Below are 18,066 nucleotides of genomic sequence, written 5' to 3'. Positions count from 1 at the left end.
ATGTTGCTGCAAATAACAGAATTCTGTGTTTTTCTGTGACTGAATAATATTACATTGTGTATATATACCACATTTTCTTAACTGAGGTACACTTTGGTTGATTCTATATTTTGATCATTGTGAACAGTGCTACCATAAACATAAGATACAGTTATCAGTTTGTTATATGGATTTCTTTTCTTTTGTATCACTACCCAATAGTGGAATTTCTGTATCATATTGTAGTTCTATTTTTAGTTTTTGAGAAACCTCCACACTGTTTTCCAAATGACTGTACAAGTTTACATTCCCACCAATAATATATAAGAGTTTCCCTTTCTCCCCATCATTGCTAGCATTTGTTATTTTTTGTGCTTTTGATATAACCATTCTAACTGATGTGTTATACTGTGTTTGTTTTGATTTTCATTTCCCTGATGAATATAAAATTTTTTTATATTCCTATTGTCAATTTGTATATTTTCATTTGAGAAATTCTATTCAGATCTTTTGTCCACTTTTTAATGCAGTATCTTTTTTTCTCTTGAGTTGTCTGAGTTCTTTTTTTTTTATTTATTTTTATTTTTTATTTTTTGTTATACTTTAAGTTCTAGGGTACATGTGCATAACGTTTATATCATGTATAACTCCCCAATGCAATCCCTCCCTCCTCCCCCCTCCCCATGATAGGCCCCAGTGTGTGATGTTCCCCTTCCCGAGTCCAAGTGATCTCATTGTTCAGTTCCCACCTATGAGTGAGAACATGCGGTGTTTGGTTTTCTCTTCTTGTGATAGTTTGCTAAGAATGATGGTTTCCAGCTGCATCCATGTCCCTACAAAGGACGCAAACTCATCCTTTTTGATGGCTGCATAGTATTCCATGGTGTATATGTGCCACATTTTCTTAATCCAGTCTGTCACAGATGGACATTTGGGTTGATTCCAAGTCTTTGCTATTGTGAATAGTGCCGCAATAAACATACGTGTGCATGTGTCTTTGTAGTAGAGTAATTTATAATCCTTTGGGTATATACCCAGTAGTGGGATGGCTGGGTCATATGGTACATCTAGTTCTAGATCCTTGAGGAATCGCCATACTGTTTTCCATAATGGTTGAACTAATTTACAATCCCACCAACAGTGTAAAAGTGTTCCTATTTCTCCACATCCTCTCCAACACCTGTTGTTTCCTGACTTCTTAATGATTGCCATTCTAACTGGTGTGAGATGGTATCTCATTGTGGTTTTGATTTGCATTTCTCTGATGGCGAGTGATGATGAGCATTTTTTCATGTGTCTGCTGAGTTCTTACATATTCTGACTATTACTGCCTTTATACTGATGTTTGTTATGTTTCCATATATGCAAATAAATAGTTTACAAATATGTCCTATGATTCTGCAGGTTATCTCTTCACTTTGTTAATTGTTTTCTGTGCTACGCTGAAGATTTGTAGTTTAATAGAGTTCTCTTTGTCTATTTTGTTGTTGTTGTTATTGCCTGTGCTTATAGGGTCTTAAACTTAAAACGTTTCCCAACATCAGTGTCCTAAAGCATTGCCCCCGTGTTTTCTTCTAGTATTTTTATAGTTTTGAGACTTAACATTAAAGTCTTTAATCCATTTTCAGTTATATTTTATATTATGAGAGATATTCATTTTAATACTTCTGTATGTGGATATCCAGTTTTTCCAGCACGATTTACTAAAGAGGGTATCCTATCCCTAATATATATTTTAAGCAACTTTGTCAAAAATCAGTTGACCATGAATACGTAGATTTATTTGTGGTTATCTAGTCTGTCCCACTGAGCTATGTTTCTGTTTTTATGCCAGTATTATACTGATTTGGTTATTACAACCTTGCAGTATATTTTGAAGTCAGGTGGTGTGATGCGTAAGTTTTGTTCTTTTTGCTCAGGATTGGTTTGGCTTTTCAGTTGTTTCGTGGTGCAAATAAATTTTAGGGTTTTTTTTTTTTTTTTTGTATTTCGGTGAATCATGTCTTTGGCATTCTGATAGGGATTGCATTGCATCTATAGTTTGCTCTGAGTAGTATGAACATTTTAGGAATATTAATTCTTCCGATACATGAGCATGAGATGTCTTTCTATTTGTCTGTGTCCTTTTCAATTTCTTTTGTTAGCATTTTCTAGTTTTTATTGCAAAAGTCTTTCATATTCATGGTTAAATTTATTCCTATTTAATGTATGCAGCCACGGTAAATAGGACTGTTTGGTTGATTTCTTTTTCAGCTACTTTGCTATTTGTTTTACAGAAATATTACTGACTTTTATATGTTAATTTTGTATCCTGTAACTTTATTCAGCTTATGAGTTTTAAGTTTTCTGGTGAAGTCCTCAGTTTTTTCTATATATAAGATTATGTCATCTGCAAAGAGAGGCAATTTGACTTCCTCTTTTCCAACTTGGATGCCTTTTACAGTGTATCTACTCTAACTTAATAATCATATGTACTTTAAAACTACATAATAATGACTACACAATTCTGTTTAAATTTTTTAAAAATATGATTATATTTACAATTCTTTTAGAAATAAGAGCATAAGTAAGTTTCTATGGCTTCTACAGCTAAGAAGTACAATGTAGCCAACAAAATGTGCAATGCCATATTTTCAGCATTTTGTAATTCATACTCATGTTCCCCAGTTTCAAATACACTGCACAATCATTCTTTTTCTTTTTGGCATTTAATTTTAAATGTGGTGAATCTCACAGCTTGTCTTATCACAATGCCAAATTAACAGTTCTAAAAGGAGTAAGTTTGTAGATGAAACCATGAATAGGCATTTTTTAAAAGCGAATAATGTTGCTTGCTCCACAAAACCTCTCATCAAAATACTTGTTTCAAACCAATTTATTTTGTATAGTAAAAGAATGTTGCTTGCCTATATTCCCTTTTGTTTCTATTTCCCTTAGGAATCAATGACTTTTACTGTGTTCTTTTGGAGAGCAAATATTCTATCCCTACATCTTAAAAATGAAAATTTTAATCAATTTTTATAGAGTAGAATTTATTAACAATTATACAACAGCACAATCTCAGAAAAGATTAAAGGGAATGGCTTTGATTCTGTAATGTTCTGATTATTTTCTTAAGATTTTAATCTACTGGCTGGGTGCAGTGGTTTACAACTGTATTCTCAACACTTTGGGAGGCCCAAGGCGAGCAGATTGCCTGAGCCCAGGAGTTCCAGAGCAGACTGGACAACATGACAAAACTGCATCTCTACAAAAAATTACCTGGGTGTGGTGGTGTATACCTGTAGTTTCAGCTACCCCAGGAGACTGAGGTGGAGGATCATCTGCCCCTCGGAGGTCAAGGTTGCAATGAGTTGTAATTGCACCACTGCACTTCAGCCTGGTGACAGAGCAAGACCCTGTTTTGAAAAAAACAAGAAGATTTTAATCTTCTCATATCTTGTTAGTTTAAATCTTAAATCTTCACTGTGAAACAGCCAGAAAAAAAAACACAAAAAAATGAAACCTCAACACAGCCACTAATTAGTTGGGTGACTAAAGTCTAGTCACTTTAAATTTCAGGTTTCAATATTGTGTTGGAGAAATTCAAAAGTTGGAGCATAATGAATTTTGAATCTCAACCATGCTTTTTAAAATTTCTCAGATTGCCTTTTGAATCATTAACAAGTTCTAATGAAATATTTTTCAGTCATGGTTTATAACTAACACATATTATACATATATGTAGTTATATATGTATTTATATATAATGTACACAAATATATGTCTACATACACATAAATAATTTATGAGCTTATAAAAACTCATGATATCCGAGTTCTAAACAAAATTACTAACAATTCTACTAGTTAAGATTCAAGATAACTGAGCAATTAATTTTTTCCTCTGATGCAATATTCCAAGGGAATAATCAGAGCACTATATCCAGAAGTTGCTTGAATCGATTTACCTTTTTGTCTTCATTGGTTCTATTACCAATGTTAAATTTATATCCATTGCTATTGTTTTGCATTCAGTTATAGTCCTTCCTTTTTTTTTAATTTTTGTCATTATTTTGGATAAGATATATGTTTGGATCATATATATTTATCTTTTTTTTTTTTGCTATATTGAAGTGTAAATTCATTATTTGCTAGTACTGAGGGTTGGTTTTCTTCCATTTTTATCATGTTTTACATCCCTTAATTTTCACCTTTTGCCTCCTTCTTTCCTTTCCATACCATGTGTAAAAGGATACCTTCTGTTTCTAAGCAGATTGCTTTTTGCCTACAGGCTGTACCCTCTAAATATTGCTGCTTATTCTTCACATTTTTAAGACCATTTCTTTTAAAAATACAATGCAATGATTCACTGAATTACAAATGTGCTCTTAGTATTTTCCACTCATGATGGGATGCTCTATATCTGAGGAGATTTTATGTTCTGTGTCCTTATCATTAGACTCAAATATATATAGAGAGAGAGTAATTTAACACATTTTGTTCCAATCATGCTTCTGAAAATTAGAAATGCAGAACTGAATAAAACAGATCAAAATGTTCAAAATGTTTTCCCTTTGGGAGATTGTATTCCAATATGTATACATACAGGTATAAACGCATTAAAAAGTCTGCAACTAATCATCCTAATTATAGCATTCTCCCCTGTATAAAAAAAATGGTGAAGGTGTTTGTTTAGTTTGGTTTATTATATTTGAGTGCTTCTAAAAGCATTACCTTTTCTGTCCTATATTATTTTAAAGGAAAGAAAATAGATAAAGTATGTCAATATTTTAGGACAATAAAAATAGCATCTTTATTATAGCACACTATTATTCTAAGTCATAGCACTCATGCAGATGTAACAGAGATTTTATTTTCACATATTGAGTATGTTTCCAGAAAATTTGAAATCACTCTACTATGCTGTTATTTTAAACGATTTAATACCATACTATTTAAAATAGATTAATGACCATAAAATTAAAAAACTCAAGTATTTTAAAGTAAAAATATGTATTTTTTTCTTAGTGTTAATTACCTTTCAAAATTCTTTTAGTAATATTGTTAAACTCATCTTACAGACATGAGACGTAGAAAGTAGACATTTAAGAAATTTTCTGAGTTACATAACAAGAGAATATACTACATATATCTGATGAGATACAAACATAATTAATATAATTGCATAATGAAATATGAATTAATATTGGTATTTATTTAAACTCACTAAGTAGTAAAACTTCCCGGGATAAGTGGTTTTGCTTTGCTCCACTGTGAGAGGTAATGAAGTCCAGAAACGATCCTTGAACCTGTACTCAATCATCTGTTTGCATAAAGAATAGCCTGCTACTGATATTCACTATATATACTTCACAAATTTACTAGAATAATTTCCCCAAATACTCGGCCTATGTCATCATTCTTGGATACCTTGCTCTTTTCATGACCTGCACGACCTGCTCCCATTCCAAATTCCCTTCTTACTCTTTCCTGTGAAAACCTTCCATGATAATCAAACAGTGATATTTACGCTCCCGTAGACACTGTCTTAACCTTAGAGGATCAACATTCTCCCTTATCACCCCCACTCCCACTATTCCTTTCTCAATTTCGAAGCTTTTCTCAAAGTCTTACTCAAGCTCTGCTTCCCCAATGACATGTTGTAACCTAATATGTTGTTTTGCTTTTTTTTTTTTAAGGACAATGGCTCAGATGTTTTGTTGTTATTTTTATTGCAGGTGCTTGGCACTTTGCAATTTCATGAAAATAGTAGATAAAAAATGTACAGTTGAACTCAGCTATGAGTATTTGCAACTCTAATAATCAAGTTATCCCTAAAGTTTCTAGTGAGTAGAACCCGAGAATTTGCAAAGGAAGAATCAGACAACAAATCTTTCAGGATATGTGTGACTGACCTTTTATGACCCTAAATAAATGCATTTTAGCTTAACCACTGTTCAGTAAGAGGACTCAGTCTGGCCAAAATATTATTTTACATTAAGGAGATTATGCTCATCATTTCATAAAAGAAAATCGGTAAAAGTCAGCACGTACAATGCTATTTGTTAGAATACATAAAACTATCAACCAAATGGTGTTTATGATTCAATATTTGTTAAGCTGATATTTTCATGTACTGCTTTTAGCAATACATTTTGTTAATATAAAAATATTTATTTCTAATCGATTATAAGGAAAACATAAAATACAAGCTGCAATCCATTAAAAATTAGCCATTTAGGTAATGAATTTCTTTCTCAATATTGGGTTGGAGTCTATCCTTCATAAAGATTCTTCATTGAATTTTTTCCTTTTATCTTCTTGGATAAATAACAGATAATTATGAAATACATTTTATATCATCAAAAAATTCAGTGATTATTTAAACGGCTTTCAAATGTTATTCGAGATGTCGTTTTGGGACACCATCCTATCAAGTTGCCTGATGTTCCTAAGTTAACAGTGTGAAATCTGTTTCTGAAGAAACTCTGATTCCCTACGGAATGATATATCTCTGTGTTTATTTTGGAAAGCTTACATAAGGTCTTATGTCTTATTTTACAATTGTTTATTTCAAATATTCATTTAATTTATTCTAGAAGGACTTTCTTTTCTTATATGATAATTATAAATTCTTAATATACTGATTGAATTCAAATTTTACGGTTCAAAATTTAAAAATAGTTTATTAAATATTTCAGAGGTAGTTTGAATAATAATTCATTAAATAAAGATGCATATTTCACACATAATGATTCTGTGAGTCAATTTTCATTAAGAAAATCATAATTAATTTATGATGTCTGTATTCAAGTAAGTCCTCTTCTTCTAAGTCTCAGGATGCACCTCCCTGGAGAGACACTCATTCAGTTATTTTTACAAAGAAATAATAGGATTGCTATTTTTGTAACTCTTAAAACTGAAAAAAAAAAGTGATTGTAATTCATTATCCTATATCAGAAACAAAATAAATAAACTATGGTTGAAGTGTTTAAAATAGTCCATGGACAATAGAGAAAGTGTTGGAGACAGTTTAGAACTCACAATTGTCTCACTCTAAAACCAATGTTTCTTTCACCCACATCAATTCCAGAGGCAGTATCACTATAAATTTCATTGTTTTAAGAGTACTGTTAGTTGGAGTAATGAGAAACATAAATTTACATGAATCTAAGAGTGAAAGAAAGTACCAGTATTTAATTTGCTTAATGTATTAAGTTTTTCATATTTGTTTCTATTCACTTGTAGTGTTGTGGGGTTTTTAATGTCATTAATAACTATTCAGTAATTAAACATTATTAAAAACACTTGTTGCCTTTTTGTCCGACATCTTAGCAAGTCTGTGGTGTCAGCTGCTGCTCTCCCAGCTTCGCAATGCCGCCCAAGGACCACAAGAAGAAGAAGGACGCCGGAAAGTCGGCCAAGAAAGACAAAGACCCAGTGAACAAATCCGGGGGCAAGGCCAAAAAGAAGAAGTGGTCCAAAGGCAAAGTTCGGGACAAGCTCAATAACTTAGTCTTGTTTGACAAAGCTACCTACGACAAACTGTAAGGAAGTTCCCAACTATAAACTTATAACCCCAGCTGTGGTCTCTGAGAGACTGAAGATTCGAGGCTCTCTGGCCAGGGCAGCCCTTCAGGAGCTCCTTAGTAAAGGACTTATCAAACTGGTTTCAAAGCACAGAGCTCAAGTAATTTACACCAGAAATACCAAGGGCGGAGATGCTCCAGCTGCTGGTGAAGATGCATGAATAGGTCTAACCAACTGTACATTTGGAAAAATAAAACTTGATGAAATCAAAAAAAAAAAAAAAAACAACACTTGCTTTGCATACACTTCCATTTCTCCTTCTAGGATCTAAGAAATATACTAACTAGATTGGAACACATCACACAAAGTAACAATCTGTTTTAAGTAAAACTTTTCTTTCTTTTTCTTATCCTATCAATGCTTCTATCTGTAATAGCAATAGAAAATGTTAGAAATGAGTTTTATCTAATGCTCATGATGATTTGGACCTGAAGGATGGGATTTATAGTTACTTTAACATTTTTCTCATATATTGAATTATTCTTAATCACAGTGTGATCTAACAAAAATACATTTAATTTTTTAATGTTCAACATACTTAAATATTTGAGTATTTAACTCATATTTATGAGATAACAATTTCAGCTTATAAGACTATATTACTCCATTTATTACAGCATCTTAAATTGAGTATATTAGTTTTATATTCAGATAATGCTATGGACTGAATGACTAAGAGTTAAATTAGTACCGAGAGTGGGATGGTGGTGTAACAAATATCTCAAAATATAAATGTAGCTTTGGAACTAGGTTATGGACAGAAACTGGAAGCGTTCTGAGTAAATGCTAAAAGAAGCTAATACTGCCATGAAGGACGCTTCTAAAGGCAATTCTGGTTAGAGCTCGGAAAGGGAAAATTGGAGTTGTCAAGAAAGTGTTAATCTTCTTAGAAAACACGTAAGTAATCATGAACAGAATGTTAGTAGAAATGTGAGTTATAAGGGTCATCCTAATGATGTCTGAAATGGGAATAAGCAAGATGTTATTAGAAAGCAGATAAATAATCTGTGCTATAAAGTGGCAAAGAACTTGGATGAACTGTATTTGTGTAGTAATGTTTTGTAGAAGATAGAACGTATAAATTACGATATTGAATATTTAACTCAAAGCATCATTTCTAACCAAAATGTTTAAGGAATGGTTTCATTTCACCTGACTGTTTACAATAAAATGAAAAAAGAGATAAATGACTTGGAAAAGAAATTAAGCCAAAAAAAAAAAAAAAAAAAACCCAGGACTTAAATATTTAAAACATTTAAAGCATATACACATATATATGTGTATATATGTGTATACATGTGTATATATACACACACACATGATGTGAATGAGTGTTTGTTTGGAGGAGGACAGTAATGGTGTGGCAAACTAACCATTTGTTAAGGAGATTAGTGTGGGGGTGAACCAGAAACTCCCAGTTCTCTCAATAGAAGCCCAGAATAGAGATAGCATGATTCAGCAAAACACGAGGACTAAAGGAAACACGGAAAATGAGATGTAATGAAACAAGACTGTCAATGTGTGCTCTTCTTCAAGAAATGTGTGCTGTTCTTCAAGAAAAGGGATGAAGAATCACTGAAAGCGATTCAGAAATCATTAGGGACACTGTCTAACTTTTAACAGGGCAGAAGGCTTCCTAAAGAAATTGCGGATGCAAAGCCACCCTGCAAATCCCTGGAGCATGACCTCCTACCCAGAAGAGCCTCGGCATGGGTGGGGCCGCTACAGATTGCCACAGCATGGGGCACTGAGCTGTGGGGATAACAGTACTAGCCCACTGGGTATGAAAGTAAAATATCAGGCCAAAGGAGATTGTTCTCAAGCCTTAAGAAATCATAGAGTTTTCCTTGCTACATTTGAGAATTGCTTGGGACACATCATCCCTTCCTTTTTTTCCTATTTCTCCCTTTCCAAATGGAAATGTCTTCTCTATGCCTGTCCTACACTTATATTTTTGAAGCACATAACTCGTTTGGTTTCACAGGCCAGCTGCGAGAATTATGTCTTAGAATGAATCTCGTTTCAAGTATTATCTCTAATTTAGATGAGGTTCCGGTAAGACTTTGGACTTTACCCTTTATAGTTGATGTTGGAATGAATTAAGACTTTGGAGTTCAATAGGATGAAATAAATGTATTTGGCATACAAGGATACAAATTTTGGGCAGCCAGGGCTCTAGTGTTATGGACAATATCCGTGTCCCTCAAAATTCATATGTTTAAGTCCTGATTCCTGATGTGATGATATTAGGAGGTGGGGACTTTGGGAGGTATTTAAGTTGTGAAGGTGGAACTCTCATGAATTAGATTCATGTCTTCATAAGAAGAGACCTGAGAGCTTGCTCTAACTCTTTGCTTTCTGCCATATGAGAATACTATGAAAAGAGGGCTATCTGAAAATCAGGAAGAGTGTCCTCATTAGACAACAGACTTGCTGTCACTTTGACCTTTGACTTCCCAGCCTTCAGAACTATGAGAAATGAATTTATCTAGGTGAAGCCACCCATTCTATGGATTTTTTTATAACAGCATAAATTAAGACATATGTCTAACCATATTCATTGTTTTTCGCATTTTCCTGAAGAGATAAATTTTCACGTCATTTTTTCAATTTTATTATTCTTTACATTTAAAAACCGCTACCATGTGCTCAATAACTGTATTGAACATATTTTTACAAATACATATTATATATTTTAAAATTAACATTTATATTAGACAATAATACTCCATATTTGGTGATCTGGTGAGCAATCGCTATTACAATCATTATAAGACCATCAATAAATAAATTAATGATATATTTGCCCAAGCTGAACAACAAGCATCAAAATATAAGTATACATAATTTTAACTAAGATTTACTGAATTTCTTCTTCATCACTGGCATTAACTAGGCCCTAAGCTGAGTCCACACTTCCTAGACTGTGAGAATTTTAACAAGGAAAATAAAAGTATTGCAGAATGGGGGGTAGGGAGTTTGGAATAAGTAGTTAGTTTCTCAACAATACTATTGTAATTTTTGTAGATTCCTACATGTTATAGATTCATTTTTGAGATAGCAGAATAAAATAATGTAAAGCATGCATTCATGGTTTTGTAAATCGTTAATAAAATATTGAAAGTAGGCTGGGCATGGTGGTTCACACCTGTAATCCCAGCACTTTGGGAGGCAGAGGTGGGCGGATCACGAGGTCAGGAGTTCGAGACCATCCTGGCTAACATGGTGAAACCCCGTCTCTACTAAAGATACAAAAAAATTAGCCAAGCGTGGAGAAATGCGGGAACCCGGGAGGCGGAGCTTGGAGTGAGCCGAGATCGCGCCACTGCACTCCAGCCTGGGCGACAGAGCGAGATTCTGTCTCAAAAATATATATATATATATTGAAAGTAGTAGTTGCAGCACAGGTTCTCAAATTTTCTTGTTTCAGGGTATGGTTTATGGGACCCATGAACATTTCGATTTCAGAAGTGCATGCCTATTATTGACCCCAATCTGCTGCATGTTTCATGCAGACTTGATCAACTGTATTTAGCATGCAGATATGATCTACTATATCTAGAAGAGAACGTTACCAGAAGTCTCAGGGCACTCCAGTATCAAGCATAATATATATGTTACAGCAATCGGGAAGAATAAGAAGATTCATTGTCATCAATGTTTACAGATTTCCATATATCATTACAATGTTTCGGTGTTCATTACTTTGTAATAGTAACTATAGAAGAAGAATAGAAAAGAAAAGCATATCTCTTTATAACTTAAATAGGAAAATAAATGTTGTAATTAGGTATTATCACTGATGATCCTCTTTGTTTAAAAAAAAGAGATGTAAGTATTCCTGATGGAGAAAAGAATAAAACAAATTTATGTCCACAGTGCGTGTCCTTTATTCTCTGATTAGTCAGTTATAATCGGATCTATTAAAAACTAGATTTTTGTCTGAAATCTGTGTCTTGGCATCAGATTGGTACATGACTAATAAATTGATATTAAAAGGAAATTTATTGTTTTTATTGCCATAATAACTGAACTCAAGAATCACTTTGCATATTATAATACATATTTTTTCCTTGGTAAATTTATTCATATGTTGGTTTAGAATGAGGCCCTAGGAAGGAAAATGACTGCATATTTATATTTGAGGGTAGGAGGAAAAGACAAGGAGGCATCCTAAAAGAGTCAATGGTCAAAAATAAGAATAAAAATGAGTTACCTCCATCTTCAATCAACTTCAAAAACAAACAGTTTCAGCTATTAATTCATATACAACTAAGAATATAAGAAAATGTATGAGACGTACTCAAAGATAAGAAGTGTACTAAATATATTTAATAAATACATTTTTACTCTCTATGTAATCAAGAGCCATCGTTTATTAAATACATATTTTATAGAAAGAATATATACACATTTAAAAACAGAAATATATTTATTTTACATATATGTAAAAAGAATGTTTGATTTCTCTCTATATTTATACTTCTCTCATATATATGTGTGTGTGTATATATTCCTTTGTAAACCTCTAATTTCTAAGATAGGTTTCTAGGGGTTAAGGGCAACAGCTTGGTAGGTGTCAGTAGGTCAGAGGATGAGTTAGTTCATGAATTATTCCACTGATTTGACATTATGACCCACTGCGTCTGTTTGGACCTCTTGATAAAAGCATTCTGAAATACTCAGCACTACACACTAATGCATTTTACATTAAACCTAATCAGCTGGATATCCAGAATCTTGGTTTTTAAGTGCCAAGAAGAAAATTTTCAGTACTGTTTTTAAGAGTTACATTTCATTTTGTTACATTAAAATATTTTTATGTCAAAATCCTCAAATATTCTATGCTATAATTAATAGCCACTGAAAACATACATGAAATTGGAAAATTGTAGATTCAATGAAGTTTTAAATCTTTAAAAATCCTGGCCACGCGCGGTGGCTCACGCCTGTAACCCCGGCACTTTGGGAGGCTGAGGTGGGCAGATCATGAGGTCAGGAGTTCGAGACCAGCCTGACCAACGTAGTAAAACCCTGTCTCTACTAAAAATACAAAAATTATCTGGGCGTGATGGCACACGCCTGTAGTCCCAGCTACTGGGGAGGCTGAGGCAGGAGAATCGCTTGAACCCTGAAGATGGAGGTTGCAGTAGAGGAGATAGCACCACAGCACTCCAACCTGGGTGGCAGAGCCAGACTCCATCTCGAAAAAAAAAAAAATCCTGTTGACCAGTTTCTCATTGCTAAAGCCATGTTTATCCTTACTTCCTTGCCTAAATATAAAATAACATACATATATATATATTTGTTTTCCAGACAGAGTCTCACTCTGTCTCCCAGGCTGGAGCGCAGTGGCGCGATCTCTGCTCACTGCAACCTCCGCCTCCCGGGTTCAAGCGATTCTCTGGCCTCAGCCTCCCGAGTAGCTGGGATTACAGGCATCTGCCACCACGCCGGACTAATTTTTGTATTTTTAGTAGAGACAGGGTTTTACCATGTTGGCCAGGCTTGTTTTTAACGCCTGACCTCAGGTGATGTGCCTTCCTTGGCCTCCTAAAGTGCTGGGATTACAGGCGTGAGTCACTGTGTCTGGCCTAAAATAACTAATTTCTTTAAGTAGTCAGTAAGAACATAAGTTGGTAAAAACTGCAAATGTCACTCTCAAATTTCCAAATAAATTTTAAGTAAATTGAAATTTAGGTATCAACAAGCTTAAATCAGTGACACTTAGGATGAATTAAAAAATTCGGTGGAGGAACTTTTCTTCTCCGACTTATAGAATCTCTATTCTTTAACTGTATTACTGCAGGATATTTTAATATTCAATTATCTTTTATTTATGTAATAGCGTTTTCACTTCCCTTTCTCATGTATACTTTAATAATTATGTCAAAAATTCATGGTGCTTGGAAAGATGTTTTCATTTAAATGGGGTGACTATGTTGATTCGTGCTGTTATAATAAAATATATAAATGGGGAAAGAAACATGGGACTGATGGAGGAAATTCCAGAACAGAGAGTGCTGGCCCAACTACAGAGTGTGCTTTTTAGCCTGCTCTCTCCACTCCTTTATTTTATTGGTTGAAATCAATTCAAAAATTGTGAGTGTGTATCATTCACTGATCTTTACGCAGCTTGGGGTATAACTACAATGATTCTCTAATTAGTACTATAATTACAAGAGAATTGAAGGGTCAAGTAGGTTAGAGTCTTTCCCTCTCCACTTACAGTAATGTAAATATTGAAAATTACAGTTTATCGGCTGGGCGTGGTGTCTCACTCCTGTAATCCCAGCACTTTGGGAGGCCGAGACGGGCGGATCACGAGGTCAGGAGATCGAGACCATCCTGGCTAACACAGTGAAATCCCGTCTCTACTAAAAAAATACAAAAAAAAAAAAAAATTAGCCGGGCGTGGTGGCGGCGCCTGTAGTCCCAGCTACTCGGGAAGCTGAGGCAGGAGACTGGCAGGAAGCCGGGAGGTGGAGCTTGCAGTGAGCGGAGATCGCTCACTCCGTCTCAAAAAAAAAAAAAAAAAGTAAAAAGGAAAATTACAGTTTATCAATTCAATTCTGCATATATTGTCTTTAGTACTCACCACAATCTTTCAAATTTGTTATTATTCCCATTCAACAAGTTAACAAAATAAATAACGAAAGAGGTTAGGTGATTTTTTCCATTTCTCCCAATGGGTACTTTTCGAGGCTGGATCTGCATGTTGATCCGGTGCGCTCCTGCCACCAGTTGCCGAGAGTGCTCGCATTTCCCGACCAGACCAAAAGGCCTTCTTCCTAACAGTGATGTATCTGCTTAATATACATCTTTCCTGTTTAACAATGAAGTCTTTTAGTTAAAGACATATTTTTGTGTAAGTTCCAGCTGCTGTAATAAAGTACCATAGAGTGTGTGGCTTATAAAAACCAGAAATACATTTTTCACATTTCTGGATCCTCAAAATCAAAGATCCGGGGATGACCAGGTTTTGGTGAAGTCTCTCTTCCAGGCTGCAGACTACTGACTTCTCACTGTATCTTCACGCGGCAAAGAATAAAGAGGGGAAATAAGCTCTGTCATGACTCTTATAAAGGCACAAATCTTACTCGTGAGGGCTCTACCTTCATGACCTTATGTAATCCTAACTCACCTCCCAAAGGCCTCATCTCTAAACGCCATTGCATTGGTGATTAGACATCAACCTATGAGTTATGGGAGGATATAAATATTTATTTCATAACAAAAATCTGTAATTTTACATGTGTATACACACACAGACATACATATATACATATATATGTGTATAAAGATATACAATCGATTTTTAAGGTATGAGAAAAAGTCAAAAGAGAAGAAAACGTTTATAAAAAAAGGGTTGCATTATCATACCCTTGAAAATTGTAATTAAAACTCAATGAAATTTTTCATCAAGTAGTATTCATCACGCAACACGATCATATCTCCAATGTCTATTAAGGAGACTTTTTGTGAGATATGTTTTACAGGGTATGGGAAGAAAATAACTAAGAGTTAATAGTTTTTATGTAAGAACTGACTAAATTAGAAGAGACAAAATCATAAAGGCAACTGAAATCAAACAGTAATTGCTTTTCAAACCCCTAAAAAAATTGCATAAAATTTTTCCTGCTTAAGGAGAATATAATTCATCTTTTGCAAATCACACTTTTAGAAGAAAATTGATAGTTAGAATGGTAGTTCAGGGTAATTTGTTTAGACTGTTGCTTTAAAAATATTGTGTTTTTTTCATTTCCAAAAAAATAAATTATTTCTCTAGTCTTGTACTCAGGATCTACACTTTTTCTGACAAAAATAATGGCAGTATTTTGCTTCGTGTGTTCACAAAAGCCTCAATTGTAATAGTATATCATAAAAATTAACATGATTTTTATTTCCAATATGATTGATTTTATATTTTTTTATATTTCTCACTTTAAAATTTGTAAATAATTTCAGATGTACAATAAATGACAGTACAAATAACATTTTGCCCTGAACTATTTAAGAATAAATTGCTGTCAAATCTCAATATTTCTTCGTTTGACATTTATTCATGATTAGATTTATAGTGTATGTTTGATTTTTGCTTTTAATATTGTAAGGTGACTTTGAAGAAGCTTTTAAAGAAATAAGTACACAATTTCCCTCACTCTTATGATTGTATTATGCTCAAGAAAGATAAAATAATGTCTCTGTAATATGCAAAAGTCCTGTTACATAAGGTCTCATAACATGTTAATATTATTCTATAAAAATCACTTCTAGATTGAAGCAATGAATTAAATAACAGTTTAACTTAATCTAGGTGTTCTAGTCCTCACACATTGTTTTATTAAATCAACTTTAATAAATTTCATCCACGTAAAGCACACATTTTGATGAGTTGTGACAGATGTATATACTCATAAAGTCACTGACACAGTTAAGATAACAGAATGATATCTTAATCCCCTAAAGATTCCTTGTGCCTCTTGCTAGCTGATTTCTCCCACTGACTTTAGACCTATGTAACCACTAAGGATTTGCTTGCATTTTATTGACTTTAACTAAATTTAAGATCTGCTATTTATATTATTTTGTGTCTGATTAGGTTCACTTAGCAAAATAACCTAGATTTGTTCATGTTGTGTGTTTACCAGTATTTTGTCTCTTTGTATTGCTGAGTAGAATTACATTGTACAAATATAACAAGTTGGATTTATCTATATACATGTGGATGGGCATATGGTTTGGTTTCAGTTTGGAATTAATGAAAAGTAAAAATCCTATAAATATGTGAAAATAAGTTTTGTGTGTAAATATGCTGTCTTTTTGGGGGGTTACATGTCTAGGAATGGAAGGAAAACATTATATGCTAAGTGTATAAATTAAAAAAAAAATAGTTGCTCAACATGTCATATTTTATGTACCAACCAGTAAGTTTTCATATTCCAAATATTTGTCAACACAGGTTTGTCAACACAGCTGCACCATATTTCTGCTTGGAGACATCTTCCAGAATATTGGCTTGGGAAGAACACCTAAATTGAGTCTAGCAGATTTCCAGTAGGAGAAAAAAATATCAGAATTTAGGGAGGCCGAGACTACAGGAAATAGCAAGGCAGAGCTGTGGAGAGAAACAGGCAAGAAAAGAGCTCTGGAAATGCATACTGGCTTCCTTCTGGGTAAAAACTAAAAACAGCACACTGGTAAATTTAAAGCCAACCATACTTTAATCATGTTAAATGTATGTGCCATAAACATTACAGTTGATAAAATAGAAAACAAAAACAAAGCACCTTCCAACTCTATGCTATCTACAAAACAGATTGGCTTGAACTACCATCTTATGTACTAGAAGTCATATCTATGCATCACTTCAAATCCTTGAAAAATAGTACCAATGCTCCTCCTTATTATGGTACTGTGTTCTGACTCTTCTACTCAACTGATATCCAATAGGTTCATCACAGTATATTCATTATTGTTCTCTATCTCTTGAAATCTATTATTAATGGATACACAATTATGGATATCATCTTTTTCCCAAAAATATATTTTCTGTACATAAATCCCTCAAAGTAATTATGTTGTATAATTATAAGCATAAAAGGAATAATGTAAAGTACAAAAAAGTAAGAGGGAAACCAGTTTTACTAAACTGACTGATTTTTCTCTCATCACCTTGCTCTTTTCCTTTATTTTAGCACAGAGACTAGTTTAACTAAAGAGCAAGGGAGATGATGGCCAGCCAGTGTGTTCAAACTTTGTCAGAAATTGAAATACTCTCTGAGGTAACAGCAGTTAAATTTTGGAATTTCTTTGTAAACTCAAAATGCCTATGTATGAGTCTCTCCTTTCCATATCAAAGAGACAGTTATATCTACATCTTGGAAAGGGCAGAAATTCAGATGTAATGTTCAAATGTCACATCATCTTTTTATCCATTGTAGATTATCAGGCGTAAAGGAGAACACAAACCAATACATTTCCAAATCATATGTGTACAAAATTTGAGAAATATTATATTATCTAGTAAGCACAAAGGAAGATTTTGAATATAAATTATATCTCTCTTAATTCCAATCAACTTTTTCAAGAATCATGTGTTTTAACAAAATAGCTATAAATTATTTTGCAGTTAATTATCTTTCTGTCCTTTTTGCTTCAGCATATTTGTTTGTTTCTTCATTTATTCACTTATAAATATCTTCTAATTTCAGTCAGGTATTCGAATTTTCAACAAAAACTGAATATTTATAATACTACCTGTGAATAAGCTCCGGTGCTGAAGTAGCTAGATTTAAAGTGTTCGCAAGTTAATAGAAAAAATAAGTCGACAAAGCATAGGACTAAACAGTAGTTTCTAATATGTTAAATTGTTTTTCATGCTTGGTTGCTTACTGGAGGAGCTTGGCCTTACCAGTCTCTGCTGGCAAAAAAACAGGGTAAAAGATCTGTTTTTCATCTGAGTGTCTTAAGAAATTAAATTATCATGTAAGACACCACCCAGGAGAATGTCCTG

At 33.5% G+C, this 18,066-nt stretch overlaps 1 pseudogene across 1 annotated transcript; it reads left to right on the top strand.

The window, feature by feature from the left end:
- Positions 1-7,277: 7,277 nt before the first annotated feature.
- LOC117095620 lies at positions 7,278-7,775 on the top strand (annotated as a pseudogene). Its single transcript, XR_004442112.1, has one exon. The product of XR_004442112.1 is annotated as a 40S ribosomal protein S25-like (transcript).
- Positions 7,776-18,066: the final 10,291 nt, after the last annotated feature.

This window comes from Trachypithecus francoisi, unplaced genomic scaffold (genome assembly GCF_009764315.1).
Source record: "Trachypithecus francoisi isolate TF-2019V2 unplaced genomic scaffold, Tfra_2.0 Lachesis_group14, whole genome shotgun sequence".
NCBI lineage: Eukaryota > Metazoa > Chordata > Mammalia > Primates > Cercopithecidae > Trachypithecus > Trachypithecus francoisi.
This window is presented reverse-complemented; position numbering and strand designations above follow the sequence as displayed.